Source organism: Nymphalis io, chromosome 26 (assembly GCF_905147045.1).
Source record: "Nymphalis io chromosome 26, ilAglIoxx1.1, whole genome shotgun sequence".
Lineage (NCBI taxonomy): Eukaryota > Metazoa > Arthropoda > Insecta > Lepidoptera > Nymphalidae > Nymphalis > Nymphalis io.
Window position 1 is genome coordinate 7,889,382 of NC_065913.1, and position 16,657 is coordinate 7,906,038.

The following is a 16,657-nucleotide window of genomic DNA, read 5'->3' on the forward strand; positions in this document are numbered from 1 at the left end:
TCATAGAACTATTGCTCACAAAACTCGTAAATGCGCTTTCATTTTCGGTCTTCTTTCGCTTATAATATTTATATATTGCACTCACGGAGGAGTATGAATTTTACAAGTATAGCATTCATGGAAGAATAGATTATAAATATGAAATTTATGTTATACATAAAAAGTTATAAAAGCTTACACGTCTACAAATTACGAAATTATTGAATTACGGCCGAATTTCTATCTCTGGATGACCCCTAGTCATAATTCGAAGAACTAATGAAGAAATTTTAACCAAAAAATAAATGTTTTGTTTTTTTTTAAGCCCATAACTATAATTTATATTAATTTCTATAAAGAAATCGAGTCGAGGGTCAAAAAATTTTTTCCTGCGATTAAAAAACATTTGACCATCATTAAGTTGTTAAGTCAGTACTAGACTGTCGTTGGAATATTAGATAATTATAAAAAGGTATGTCCGATACCGTTTGATAGATCACCATAAAAGATGGTACTCGGATTTATTTTTTCATGGAGAAGTAAGCATCCTCTAGGAAAGGATTTCAATTTTTGAATGGTAAATGGGAGTGGTAAATGTGGTAAGTGGTTGGTAAAAACTTCACTTCAGCCTTTCACGCCCAAGTTTGTGGGTTCGATTCCCATCCAGAACAGATATTTGTGTGCATGAACATGTCTGTTTGTTCTGAGTCTGGGTGTAATTATCTATATAAGTATGTATTTACAAAAGAAGTATATTTATTTATTTCAGTTGTCTGGTTTCCATAGTACAAGCTCTGCTTACTTTGGGATCAGATGGCCGTGTGTGAATAATATCCCAGGATATCACTGGTGGTAGAGCTTTGTGTAAGCTCGTCTGTGTAGGTACCACCCACTCATCAGATATTCTACCGCAAAACAGCAGTACTTATTATTGTTGTGTTCCGGTTTGAAGGGTGAGTGAGCCAGTGTAATTACAGGCACAAGGGACATAAAATCTTAGTTCCCAAGGTCGGTGGCACATTGGCTATGTAAGCGATGGTTGACATTTCTTACAATGCCAATGTCTAAGGGCGTTTGGTGACCACTTACCATCAGGTGGCCCATATGCTCGTCCGTCTTCCTATTTTATAAAAAAAAAAATAAAAAATTTTATTATTATTATATGAATTTTACCCGTAAGAAGTCGGAACGGGCAGCTAGTAGTATAATAATGCTTAAAACATTAGAGTTGTATTTCATATTCGTTGTGATATAAATGCAAATACTTGACGAATCCGTTATCACTGACCACATTACCATTACTTAAGGTAAGATGACCCCAAAATATAAATTGTATTTCATTTTTAGAGATAACTGTTCACTTGAATATCAATTTCATGGATAATAAGAGGATGGTAGAAGAAAAAGGAGAAGGATAACGGCCATGCTAGCTGTTGAAAGTGGGAGTGTCTGTTAGATTACATAATTTACATTTTAACCAAGATGGCGCTCTTTTTAGAACACGAGAATCTTCCTTTAGTTTTTAGGTTCGAGTTGAATTTTCTCTTAATTTATTATAAATAATTCTCGTAATAGGTTGTGAAGGAAAAACATGCTAAATATGTTTTATATGTGGAATATAATACCTGCAAGCGTTCACACCCAGAAGTCCATTGGCTCTTACTAAGCACATAACATTACGTATGTTAGTATTTAAGACTTTGATTTGAGACAACACATAAATATACTTACTTTTACTTACTTTATACTTTATTGTACAACACAACAATTTGTCGACCTTATCGCTACATAGCCATCTCTTTCAGGCAACCAACGGTGTAAGTAACAACTCATGGGATATGAGGAAGTTTGTGCTGTAATATTAAATAAAAAGTATATATATATAAGGTTTTCTCCAAATTACTATATATATATAATAAGTAATTGTCCAATCAAATATAATTTTCTTGCAATCTATGCAATTTATATATTAATTAATTGAGAGGTGTGTCAATGTATTGAAATCAGTTGTGTTTATGTTCAATAACATTTAATGTCATTGGTATTGTACAGAAGTAATCGTATGTCATATTTAAAAAAAAACATGCTTAGTTTTTGTAATATGAACGTAATCAGTATTGAAAATTTGAAACAATATAAATGAATTTGTTTTCTTGTTATATTTTTTTGTTGATAACACGAAAGCTCAACAAGCAAACAAAATAAAAAGAGAATCGGTTGACAAAACAGAGGAGAAATAGGTAATGAACCGTTTTGTGTTTGCCTACAAATTAAATATGATTATTCATTTCATTATATATATATGATTAATGAAAAGGAGCAACTAATGAGTCTCGTTCCAGTTAATCATGGTAGTATTTTCATATTTATTTTTCATTCAAAATTCTCCATACCAACGGTTTTAAATTTGATTTGTAAAATGTCTATTCAAAAGTTCCTTTAGTAGCCTATAAAGAACAAAATTATACCCAAATATAAGCTATAATATACAAAGATATAATTATAACCGTTTCATTTTACGATATAATTAAAATGACACTTATTTAAGATAATTGCGAGTTAGATTATAATTTATGATGTCACGAAGACGACCGTGTAATTACGTCTACACAATTTTTTTACGCATAACGCTCAATAGCTACTCTATTTCATTTGTTGTTTTGTTTTTTTAATCACCAGAGACGTGTCATCCTGCGTCTGTTTTTCTATTATTTCGAGTTTAGTAGTTAGATATGGAAATATAGAGACAATAAAATGCTAGTACATAAAAAATTACATTATTTTTTTTACAAAAATCCTCGACTGTAAAAGATAGTTCGAAGATTAGAAGTCTGAAAGAGTAGTAACTACAGTATATTTTGTATGTACATTTTAATTATCTGTCCAAAAACTGATTTTTTATCCGGTTTTAATTGGTAGAATCTACATTCTGATACCACATATCTTTATATTTATTTTATCATGAAAAATAACGATTTAAAAGTGAACTTGAATGATATTTTGATTTGTTTTGAATAAATAATATTTTTTTCTTTCTTAGGTGTTCTGAAATAAATCTCTTCAAGGGATTAGCATACGTTACTACGTTTTTTAAAAAAAATATTGTTACTAACCTAATTTTTGTATGTGTAATTTTGTGTTATTCGCTAATATATTATTATATTAAATTTAACCGATGGTTTCATTAATTTATCATGTTAAATGACGATCCATGTTACGAAAGTAGATGTGAGCTAGTCTGTTACGCTTTAACATTTTAACTACTCAACCGATTATCACGAAACTTTGCATACTGTATTAGGAGTATACAAAAGGCCATACACCCTAACATCTCCCTCCCGAATGTATGTAGATGTATGAAGAGTCACAGATAAAGATTTATATATAATACCAACGATAATGCGTGAAGGGACTTCATAATGATTCAATGAAACAAGTGGATCTCGATTGTGGGTTCTTCTAATTCCTACCCTTGATATATAGCCTCCGTGGCGCAATGGTTAGCGCGTTCGGCTGTTAACCGAAAGGTTGGTGGTTCGAACCCACCCGGGGGCGAATATATTTTTGCAACGAAAGATAAATCATATTTCATTATCTTATTGCATTGACATCTATTTTTTTGTTTATATATATTTATATTTATAGAATGGGAAGGCGACGAGAAGACGAGCATATGGGCCACCTGATGGTAAGTGGTCACCAACGCCCATAGACATTGGCATTGTTGTTAACTATCGCTTACATCACCAATGCGCCACCAACCTTGGGAACTAAGATGTTATGTCACTTGCGCCTGTAATTACACTGGCTCACTCACCCTTCAAACTGGAATACAAGTATACCAACTACTGCTGTTTTGCGGTTGAATATCTGATGAGTGGGTGGTACCTACCCAGACGAGCTTGCACAAAGCTCCATCAGGTGGCCCATATGCTCGTCTACCTTCCTATTCTATATAAAAAAGTGTATATATATATATATATATATATACGTATAGTGATATATTAAAATCGACTCATTTGGTGTGATGCAACGATCCAAAGTCCATCAAATGATTGCAAGCACTCCAATCTAGTGTCGCCATGCAGTCTCTTGAAGTCAATTGACTGCGCTTGCGCAGAGCAGATTTGACAGAGACAAACATATTATATTAGTTGTTACTGTGCAATCAACAACGTGACATATATTATTTATTTAATATATATATATATATATATATATATATATATATATATATATATATACACACTGTAAAACCTTAAGATTGTTTAAAAGAAATATTTTCGGCTATATAATACACATATGTACATTTATTTATTCCATAAATGGTTACAGCCTGTGAATGTCCCACTGATTGTGCTAAGGCCTCCTCTCCCTTTTGAGGAGAAGGTTTGAACTTATTCCACCACGCTGCTTCATTGCGGGTTGGTGGAATACACATGTGACAGAATTTAGTGAATTCAAAAATTAGACACATGCAGGTTTCCTTACTATGTTTTCCTTCACCGTAAAGCACGAGATGAATTATAATCACAATTTAAGCACATTAAAATTCAGTGGTGCTTGCCCAGGTTTCAGCCCACGATCATCGGTGAGGATTCTCACGTTCTTACCACTGGGCTATCTCGGCTGTCATATATCATATAGTCCATAGATACACTATTGTAATGTGTTCAAAATGGCTGAAGAGTAAGATTAAAAATATAAACTTTAACCTAAATAGAAATCAAGGAATGCGAACAAAATAAAAGCATTAATAATTAATTATAATGCGACATTTCTTATCTATAATATTCTATTGCATAATAGATAAAACAAAACCTTGAAATATCATTTTGTAAACGGTGTATTAGACACGACTGCTCAAACAATGAGTGATTAAGGCTTTGAAATATTTTTCATTATCAAGTTGTTTAAATGCATATTAAATAAGTAATAAAAATGTATAAATAATTAATATTGTACATTCTTGCTTTTTATTTGAAATATTTTATTTATCAACAATAATTACATTGAGAAAATAAATGATATTAAATTTTTATGACTATAAACGAGGCTGCATGTTGTTATACTTTTGACTTTTCTCTTAAAAGTAGGAAAATTGACAGTGACGGATTTTTTCGCGTGAAAATATTGAAAAGAGGATAAATAAAAAAGGTTAACTCTATTTTTTCTCTGCTCTGTGTTCTGTCATGTAGCAACAACTGCGTCAGTTCATGCCCGGTGGTCTCATTGATTGAATATTACTTCTATTGCCCACTCATTGAATGTCAACTCATTTAAGTGTGTACTTATTTAGACCCTTCCATTTGATAATTTAAGAAACTTTTTAAGAGACATACTGGTAAATATATCATCGATACTTCAATTATTTTTTACTAGTCAGTAACCAGAGACTCACACTGGGCCGAAGCTTCTAGTTGAGGAGAAGAGTTGGAGCTTATGCCCCAAAACTGCTCCAATGGTGCTTGCCTGATTTTGAACTCGCTATCATCGGTTAAAATTCACGTGTTTAGCCACTGGTCTAGCTCAGCTGTTTTTATTATTTATATTAAAAAAAAATATGTATTTCAATGTTCATTACTCAAAAATTCGAAATTAGTACGATTAGGTTATAGAAAACCACTAGGTAACCCTCTCTAGCAAAATCATTTCCTATGAGGGTGGGTACCAAGCCTTTATAACATCTTATTTAATGCAGTTTTATAAACCCTAAGTAAATAAGATTAATCAAAAGATGATAATGAGATACTTAACTGATAAAATGGAAGTCCAAAGTCTATTGACAAGATGTGACAATCACTTTCCATATTATATAAATCACTCTAATTAATCATATCTGGACATAATTTGTAGCCGATTTGCTTATTATTTATAAAAAAATAATAATAAATAAATAATAAAGTGTCTGTATAATATATTATATTTTATACAAAAACTGTTAGTGAATTCTTGTCGAATTTTTCGAGCAATATTTTTTTGCCTACCTACACTTTACTTCCTTAAGTTAAAGTTAATTTCTGTCACTAAAAAATGATAGCATGTTTCACTAAAACGGATATGTAAGTTATCAAGTATACAGGCATGAATAATAATAAAAGAAATCATCCAAGATGTATGTCGGTCGAGGACGGAGATCGCGTCACGATGACGTATGAACATTATGATAAAACTATCACCGACACAACGCACAATTAAATCACCAGAAATTTGGTCAATATTATATAATTAAGCTGTTATTCGTCCAAGTGCCTCTTAGTCTAGTGGCTCGCTTATTAAGCTTCAGCCCTAAATTTCTGGGTTCTTTACTGGGCTAATAACGATTAGGTTTTATCGTCAGGGAAACAGGCAGCTCGGTGATTGGAAGTTGATAGTGCTTACACTCGGTAAATGTATAATGAAGCAATTGGGCCACCTGATGGTAAGTCGTCGCCGCCACCCATATACATTGGAATTATAAAAAATATTAACGAGAACTAAATAGGAAATAATATCTGTCCCTTGTGCCCGTAGTTATACTGGCTCACTCATCTTTCAAACCGGATCTAACACAATAATACTAAAAGTTCCTACTTGGCGGTAGAATATATGATGACGGTTTGGTACCTATCCAGACGAGCTTCCACAAAACCCTTTTTTTTTTTTTTTCTCGCTGGAAAAACACATTTATGTGTTTCCCCCACATAAGGTGGGGGGGTATGTGGGACTCGCCGGCGCTGAAGGCGCCGGAATACCCACTAAAAACCAGCGGTACCCACTTCATCTTGTCGGGGGACGTCACGGGATCGCTTGCGCATACTACCGTGCCGTCCCGACGGTTGGCCCGCTTCTGCGGGCCTCCAAATCCTAGGGGGTACTCGGGGTACAGAGACCCTCTGGCCCCGGCGACACTCACGGCGGGAGGAGAAGATGCGCATAGCGCTGGCGTCTTCTCCCCGGTCTTCTTCGACGAAGCGGGTCAGCGGAGGCACTCTCCTCGCGCTCCCGCTCCGCGGCCTCCTTCTGCGACATGACATTTTCGCAGAAGGAGACCATCTCCATCCAGCACCTTTCGCTACCAAGCATGGCATTTATCACGCTCGGCAGCGAAAGGTCTCCGCCGATTAAAGTCGCCAGGGAAAGGCGCTGAGGCCCCCAAGCGGCACACTCCATCAGAGTGTGGCATGCCGTGTCCGTAGGCGCACCACACTCGTGGCAGGAGGGCGTTACCTCCCGCCTGACTATTCCGTGCAGGTACTTACCGAAGCACCCATGTCCAGTAAGCACCTGAGTCAGTCTGAAGGTCAGTGTGCCGCCTTTTCTCGTTACCCAGCGACTCAAGTGGGGACGGATCGCCTCCACTGTCGCCAGGCCTGCTGATGGGGACCTCAGATCCTCCTCCCACCTGCGAATCAGGGCTTGCTGGGCGAGAGTCCTGATTCGCAGCACCTCCTCCAACCCTGGACGGTCGCCACGCGACCTCACTTCCGCCCGGAACCGGTACACTTCCGCGAGCACCTCCGCCTGGAGCTCCCAAGGCGGATCGCCCGCGAGATTCCACAAAACCCTACCACCAGTTAAAGTTAAAGAAGTCTTCCTAGCTTAGGATGCTAAGGCTATCTTTTAATATATGTTCACACTACTATTTCAAAAAAGATTTATAAAAAAAGGATGAGTTCGTATGTAATTTTTTAATAACGATTGTAATCAATTTTCAAGCATGGGAGGGACTTTACATACAACGTTTCCAAAATTCAGGTTGTTCTTAATATAATATATAAAATTTCTTATATACAATTTAAACAACTCGTTTGATACATACCTAACTAATACATAATACATAAAATAAGCTATAATAGTTGTAACTACACAGTACGTGAGATACAGCTAAGGTCAATGACCTTGATACGTGTTGAAATTCAATCAATAAAATTGAACATACATTTTAAAGGAATTCGACATACTATCTCGATACGGTTATTAATAATATGACACAAAATTAAAATGACATGAAATACCTTTACCCAACTACGAAGGTAAAGAGGACAATGCACTTGGTAGAGTTATACTATTACTAATGTAGAGTAAGTTAAGTTGTTCTTATTATTTTAAACTCAAAAATGATTCTACTGTCATGTGTGGCAAGTTGTATGGGATTTTTATGGGTTTTTATAAAAAATTCACATTTGAATGTTAGCAATACCCTCAACATATACTTGCTTGACGAATTGCTTTTTTTATTAGATTCCGTTCTTAAGAAATCTAAATTTTTTTTTAAATAATTAATAATAATTGAAAGCACTTTTTTAATCTTGGACATACATAAATTTAAAAAAAAAAACAAAAGCTATTACACGAAGGTTCATTGTTACATTAGAACAGAGAATCTCGACACATCCACAATTGACTGGCTCAGATTATCTCTAGTTAAATGAGAAAGAGGTCTAATCTAGTAATGTTTTGCTAGACAAAGGAACGTTCTAGATTTCTTAATAATACAATAATACAAGACAAGATACTTAAGATAAAGGCAAAAGAACATTATATCTGTTTCAGAAGCCATTTTAGAAACTTTATTCTATCTGCATTTGTGTATGTGTGGGTGAAATCTTGCAAATAATTTTATAAATAATTTTATATGCAGTTTTTTTCTTTGATTAATTAAAGACTATTTTTATACATTATAACGCGAACAATCTAAATATTTGAAAATTTGACGCTCTACTCTAAAATACTACTCTATGTGAAAAGGCTTCTTTGCTTTAACGTTTTTATTTGTATTTCTAATATTTTAAGCAAGACTTTATTGATTTCATTTTATATATTACATGCATATAAAGGTTATTTGTATTATTTATATGATCGCACAATAGCAAATACAAAGCTATACTTTTTTATTTTCTCAAAAAATTGTATATGGCTATATACTAGAATCTTATGAACAGACAATGAGAAAGGAATGTCATTTGTTTTAGTAGTGTCGTCAATAATTTACGACTAATTATTTAGATAAGAAAGCGTTAAAATAACACCGAGTTGTACAATTTAAATAAACGTATAATTTAAATAAAGTTTTTTAATACACTATTGAAAAGAGATCATCTTTTGTTTAGTATTTTTTTTTATTCGCTGAATCGGCTGAACCTAAACCCTATTAATCAAATGGAACACATTATCTTGAATGTCAAGCTAGGTATTCAAATTTCTAGATAAATTCAACGCTATTCAATTTATCCTTGTTAAAAAAACTAGACAGACAACTGTGTAATGAGGTCAAACGAAAAAAAAACTGTCACAGACACAACTCGCTCTTGACCGGTATTTTTTAGTATAAATTTACTGAATTCGCTTTATTATAGCTGTCCTGCGATTTCAGACGACTGCGGTTAACTATTAGCGGGACATTTTCAAATTAATGTTATATATAGGCGAAATACTACTCATCACGAGAGGCCCTAAACTTACCGCCCGATTGATTCGGCTTTTGTCACAGTTACTCCTTCCCCGACGTAGACGCTCACTTGGAACGGATTTTACGCAAATCCTATCCAAAATAATTCTTTCTTCTTATCTACCCGTGCGAAGCCGGGACTATTAGACTTTATAATATGTTCATAGTAACCGTTTCGCTCAATATTTATATGGTAATTTTTCATAGACATTGGCATTGTAATTAATGTTAACCATCCCTTACATCGCCAATACGCCATCAACCTTGGGAACTAAGATGTTATATCCCTTGTGCCTGTAATTACACTGGCTCACTCACTTTTCAAACCGGAATACAACAATACCAAGTACTGCTGTTTTGCGGTAGAATATGTGATGAGCGGGTATACCCAGACGAGCTTGCACAAAGTCCTACCACCAGTAAATATAAAAGGATAAAAATAAAAGGATTAACTAAAGCACAAAGAATTATTTAAGTCCACCTTATATTCGGACGTTCTGCCATACAAACTCTCAAACTATGTGTATATTCTAAAACTATAAGAAAAATCCTTAGGTACTTTTAATTCTGCCAATTTATACATTTATATCACATGTTACAAAAAAACCTTTATATATAAGGCGTTATTAGTCCATAAAAGATTATATTGATGATAAAGATCGTGCTTTTGGCAATCGTTGATTTTCAAGCAGGATAAATAATAATTGATTCAGGTATTCATTTATAATTGAAAACGTTAATTTACATATAATTATTTATTTGAAATCTATGGACTTGGGGTGGGACCGTCTTTTATGCGCGGAGGGGGTTTTCTACACCGGATATAGGACCGCCTGCCAGGCCCTACAGAAGGCCATAGCACAGGCCAAAGAGGCGGCGTGGGAGGAATGGCTGGAGACGCTCAACGGCGATCCGTGGGGGCGTCCGTATCGGGTCGTGAGACAAAAGCTCCGACCCTGGGCTCCTCCGCTGACCAGCAGTCTCCAGCCGCAGCTCTTGGCGAGGGTTGTGGACACGCTCTTCCCCGAGCGGGGAGAGTTCGTGCCACCGGCCATGGTGCCGCCCGCGAGCAGGCCCCAAGAGGAGGACGACGGGTCACCGGTGACTCCGATCACCGAGGCGGAATTGCAGGCGGCTGTCATCAGACTAGGGTCGAAAAAGACAGCCCCTGGGCCCGACGGAATCCCCGGTCGAGCCCTGAAGATCGCGTCGGAGGAACTCGGCGAGAGCATGCGGCGCCTCTTCACCGCATGCCTGTCTCAGGGTAGGTTCCCGCGACGGTGGAAAACGGGCACGCTCGTTCTGATCCGCAAGGACGGGCGTCCGTCCGATCAGCCGTCAGCCTACCGCCCGATCGTGTTGCTCGACGAGGTGAGCAAGCTCTTCGAGCGGGTGCTCGCTGCCCGTCTCGTCGGCAGTATGGAGCCGGGACTCGACGAGCGGCAATACGGGTTCCGTCCCGGCCGCTCGACGCTCGACGCGATCGCCAGGGTGAGGGGCCTGGCCGAGGAGGAGGTGTCTCGGGGCGGGGTGGTGTTGGCAGTGTCGCTGGATATTTCCAATGCCTTCAACACCCTGCCCTGGGAAACGGTGATGGAGGCCCTGCGGTTCCACGGTGTGCCGGGCTACCTGCGGCGTACCGTGGCCGATTACTTCTCGGGCAGGGCGGTGGCCTTCCCGACTGCGGACGGATGGGCCGTCAGGTCGTTGTCGTGCGGTGTTCCGCAGGGGTCGGTACTAGGACCGCTCCTGTGGTGCATCGGCTACGACTGGGTGCTGCGCGGGGCCACGTTGCGGGGGGTCAGCGTCACGTGCTACGCTGACGACACCCTCGTGTCGGCCCGCGGCAGTTCATACCGGGAGGCGGCCTATCGCGCCACGGCTGGGGTGGCGCACGTAGTCCACCGAATCCGCGCGTTGGGCCTCGAGGTGGCCCTACACAAATCCGAGGCCCTCGTCTTTCACGGGCCTCGGAACGCGCCACCTCCGGGGGCGGCGATAACGGTGGGCGGAACTTCCATCGCCGTCGGGTCGACGATGAAGTTCCTGGGACTCGTGCTCGACGGCAGGTGGAAGTTCGAAGAGCACTTCCGGCGCTTGGCCCCAAAGTTGGTGGCTGCAGCCGGGGCGCTAGGGAGGATCCTCCCGAACGTGGGTGGGCCAGGAGGTGCCTGCAGGCGCCTGTACACCGGCGTCGTGCGCTCGATGGCGCTCTACGGGGCGCCGATATGGGCGGACGCTCTGAGCGCCCGTAACGTCGCCTCGCTGCGACGTCCGCAGCGAGCGATGGCGCTCAGAGCGGCTCGGGCGTACCGCACGGTGTCGTACACCGCGGCGTGCCTGCTCGCCGGAAGCCCGCCATGGGACCTCGAGGCCGAGGCTAACTCGAGGGTCTATTGGCGGATCAAGGCGGCAGTGAGAGCGGAGGAGAACCGGCCCCACCCACGTGAGGTTCGGACGTGGCGAGAGGAGGCCCGCGAGAGGGTATTCGCCGAGTGGTCGGAGAGACTGGGTGTCCCGGGTGCTAGCCGGGACCTCGTTGCGGCCATTCGGCCGGTGCTGAGGAAGTGGGTCGAGCGCAAGCACGGCCCACCCACCTCACACAGCTTTTGACCGGCCACGGTTGTTTCGGCCGGTACCTGTGTGAGGTGGTCGGTAGGGAGCCGACGGTGGAGTGCCACCATTGTGGCGGAGGAGCCGTGGATACGGCGGAACACACGCGCGTAGAGTGCCCGGCTTGGGCGGAGCCTCGCGCGGTCCTATCCACGGCTGTAGGTGGGGACCTGTCGCTTCCGGCCGTCGTCGAGAAGATGGCCGGAAGCGAAGAGATCTGGGCGGCAGTGTCACGGTTCAGCGCATGTGTCATGTCGCAAAAGGAGGAGGCAGAGCGGGAGCGGGAGGACGACGTGGACTCGCTCCCGCAACGAAGAAGGAGACCTCTTCGACGGCGACGTGCCTTCGCAGGCCGGACGCTGCCGCAGAGTTAGCCAGTCTGTTGATCCGCCGCGGGGCTTCAAGCCCTGACGCCCAGCCTCCAGTGGCGGACTCGGGGGAGTCCGTCACGTAACAGGACGGAGGCACAGAGAGGAGGGAGGCGCGCCCCAACATCCTGGCGCGCTCTCGAGATGGGTCGCCTTATGGCGACGACCGCTGGCGGGGTTGCGGTTGTAAGTCACAACGTTCCCGTGACCCCGCCGCCTTGCGGAGAGGCGGAAATCCGGGGAGGTTTTAGTGGGTAGGACGGTGGCCCTCTGCCCCGTGAGTCCCACATACCCGTCCCGGTCCCCCCGGACCGGGCGGCAGGCGTAAATGCCTTTCCTCCCCGAAAAAAAAAAAAAAAAAAAAAAAAAAAAAAAAAAAAAAAAAAAAAAAGGGACCGTCTTTTATGCCGTGAGAACAAACGACTTCGTGCTTTCTCAGTCCTTTATGTATAATATACACCTTGCTATTTATTATTATAATAATAACAAAAAAATATGTTTATTTTATTAAAATCACTGTTTTTATAAAATTTACTCGAATTTCTCTCAAATTTATAAAATAACTTTAATTATTTTATAAATTTGTAATGTGTAGTTTGTTTTTATTTTAGTTTTTAGAATATATTAATAAATATTAATTTTAAATAAATATATATTATCGGTTTTCTTTAATTACAATTTTATTGACGTTTTGCATCTGTCGAGCCTTTGTGACTTCCACATTATTCTTATCAAGTAATAATTTATTATATTTAAAACTAAATATAATATTAAAGGAACTTAATATAAGTGTATGCTACTGTTATTTCCTATCATTGTTGCAACAAGGTTATATTCGATCGACAGGGAAGCAATTTCCGTTTATATACTATTTCAATTCCTATTAAAGTCTAGTAAAATGTCTAAGGATAAACGTTTGACCAATTTAACGTACGCTTATCGTGCAGTTACTGTATCTTAGTGTGAGTCTACTTTTGTTTTCTACGCGTGTGGAAAATTATAAGCGATCATTTTATGTAATGTGACCATTTTTTAAAATTATATATACATACGTTGCTCTTGACCTTAATCTGAACTGTTCCGTAAAAATGTGATCGAATACCTTTTCACTACAACTTTTAAAACATTATAAGTGACCGGAAATATAGATGCCGATTGTGAGTTCCAATATGGCTGTGCGCATTGTGAAGCTGTTTGCCAAGCTCTTAGTCTTGATATAAAGTACTTCCATTTGATCCAATGTGGTTGATGCACCACCACAGCAAGATTGTGGTAGGTCTAGTCCACTTACAATCAGGTAGTAGAAATTTCATACAAAGCCGAGATGGCCAAGTGGTAAGAACGCGTGAATCTTAACCGATGATCGTGGGTTAAAGCACCACTGAATTTTCGTTTGCTTAATTTGAGATTATATTTCATCTCATGCTTGACGGTGAAGGAAAACATCGTGAGGAAACCTGCATGTGTCTAATTTCACTGAAATTCTGCTACATTTGTATTCCACCAAGCCGCATTGGAGCAGTGTGGTGGAATAAGCTCCAAAACCTTCTCCTCAAAAAAAGAGAGGAGGCCTTAGCTGACCGGTGGAACATTCATAGGCTGTTACTGGTATATTAAAAAAGCAATATTGCATTAAGCCACGAAGGTGTTTATGGTCATACTATGCTATCAGTATTTTTAGTTCCGTTACGAATAGAGATCGCATTGACGGAAGTAGAAACAGCACTTATGACGGTGCTAAGTAATGCTATTGCTTTCGTATTTTTTATATATATTGAATTGAATCTTAACCGATGACTGCGGATTCGAATCCAGGCACCGATATATTCTCGTTTAGAAGTTTCTCGCGACTTTCTTCACGTCCTTTGAATTAAAACACACATTAAAAGTAATATATATATAAGAGATTATTCATAACAAATGTACAGTTATATAAGATACGCAACGAAGTCTAGGAGACGCGTAATGATAGTGTTCGGCCTTGATCTGATTAGAAACGTCAAACGGTCAATGACCCTTCCCAATTTAAATCATGGATGTCAATTTATCTGAATATTATTAAGCTTTCTTACAATTATATTAATTATTATGACTGTATATTATAAATGTTCAATAATAATTATTAAACAAATACACTGACATTTTATATTAATTAATATTAAAATATAACGGGCCGGTTGTCGTGGTTGGTAGATACCTTGCCTTTCACGCCGAAGGTTGTGGGCTCGATTCCCACCCAGGACAGACATTTGTGTGCATGAACATGTCTGTTTGTCTTGAGTCTGGATGTAATTATCAATATAAGTATGTAATTACAAAAGAAAAGTAGTATATATTAGTTGTCTGATTTCCATAGTACAAGCTCTGCTTAGTTTGGGATCAGATGGCCGTGTGTGAACAATGTCCGAGGATATTAATATTATTACAGATAAACTTTCTAGTGATGAAAGGAATAAAGAATATCGAATTGATTTAGTACTTTCATCAGGTACGCTATAAAACAACTCATTTATTAAGAGTATAACAATGATATAGATTACAAGCTAATAAATATTCCTGAAGCAGTGTATAAATTGTAATTTATAATAAAATTAATTATCATTGTTAATAGAAAAAAAAAATACAATAATTGTGAAGTGGCTAGGTAGTATATAATAATATTTTTAGTGAGTGGCAGCCCTAGACTTGCCCTATACAGGGTCTCGTTTAAGGTAAAGGTCTCACTATCAGACATACAAGACTGCTATCACGTACACATACATTTAAATAACATTGAAAAATGTATGGAGGTCAATTTACTTTATTCACCATTCACTCAATCATCGTAAATAATTACACTCATTGGTGTCACCGCTCAGTGACTCATATCAGCTCATTCCTTCATTCAATGCTCGTGACAGCCGATTAACATTTTTTTTATAGAATAGGAAGGCGGACGAGCGTATGGGCCACCTGATGGTAAGTGGTAACCAACGCCCATAGACATTGGCATTGTAAGAAATATTAACCATCGCTTACATCACCAATGCGCCACCAACCTTGGGAACTAAGATGTTATGTCCCTTGTGCCTGTAATTACACTGGCTCACTCACCCTTCAAACCGGAACACAACAATATCATGTACTGCTGTTTTGCGGTAGAATATCTGATGAGTGGGTGGTATCTACCCAGACGAGCTTGCCAAAGCTCTACCACCAGTAAAGCATCTGTAGTTATTGAATTTATGAGAAATTTCAGTTACATTCAATACGGCTATATTGGAACTGTAATATATTAACTTGACTAAGTTTAAACATTATGTCTTCATAAGTTCAAAGTTGATATCAAAATATAGTTTATTTAATCTTAACTCAAACACAACTCAATTCATTTGTTTTTTTTTTCATTTATAATTAGCTCAGTAAAGGAAAATATCGAGAAGAAATCTGTATATATTACGTCATTACTTACATGGCTGTGTCGACTAGCATATACACTGTATAAAGAGTTGAATATACTGCATATTTGTGTAAAATATTTTAAGCATTTCGTTTTTAATATTTGCAGGGATTCCGTCGGATCCAAGGCTTGGCCAAAGTTTGCAATTGAAGCTCAAACAGGTTCGAAGTGTAATACGTCTGCGATAAAATTAAAAATACTAGTATATATTCCGCGTTGAAGGCAACATTGTTGGTAGTATGTTATAACATCGCCAATTATTTTAAAAGCCAAACACCCTTTTAAATGTTAAGGTAATACAAATAATTTCTATTCCCTTGACATTTAAATAATTAAACTAGTGTAATTAAAGAGCGTAACTTTTATCTCATTTTGTAAGCATTAATCATGATTAATTTCATTGAACATTAATCATGATAAAAATATAAATGTGAAAGTCAGGAGATTACCGGCTGATGTTAAACGTCGAAATAGATTATTTTCTTTAAATTAATATATATTTATAAAAAAATAAATTACAATTTAGTTTTGTTAAGTACATATATATATATTCTTATAAGTATAGTAATATATGACAACGTAGAATATGGTACGCGCCACGCATTCATAAGGGAATAGAGAGTGGCATCGGAGAGGGGGCGTGACGGTGTAAGAGAGCGGGTCTTACCCCCAAGGCGCGCCAATAGATTATACTGGTGGTAGGGCTTTGTGCAAGCTCGTCTGGGTAGGTACCACCCACTTATCAGATATTCTACCGCAAAATAGCATTACTTGGTATTGTTGTGTTCCGGTTTGAAGGGTGAGTGAGCCAATGTAATTACAAGCACA

At 38.9% G+C, this 16,657-nt stretch overlaps 1 protein-coding gene and 1 non-coding gene across 3 annotated transcripts in view; one reads left to right on the forward strand and one right to left on the reverse strand.

Moving 5' to 3' along the window:
- LOC126778560 (neural/ectodermal development factor IMP-L2-like) overlaps positions 1-16,657 on the reverse strand; it is a 74,924-nt gene that overhangs the window by 55,694 nt on the left and 2,573 nt on the right. The gene's annotated exons all lie outside the window — the stretch shown is intronic.
- On the forward strand, positions 3,462-3,534 carry Trnan-guu (transfer RNA asparagine (anticodon GUU)). The gene has a single exon. It is a non-coding gene; the product is annotated as a tRNA-Asn (tRNA).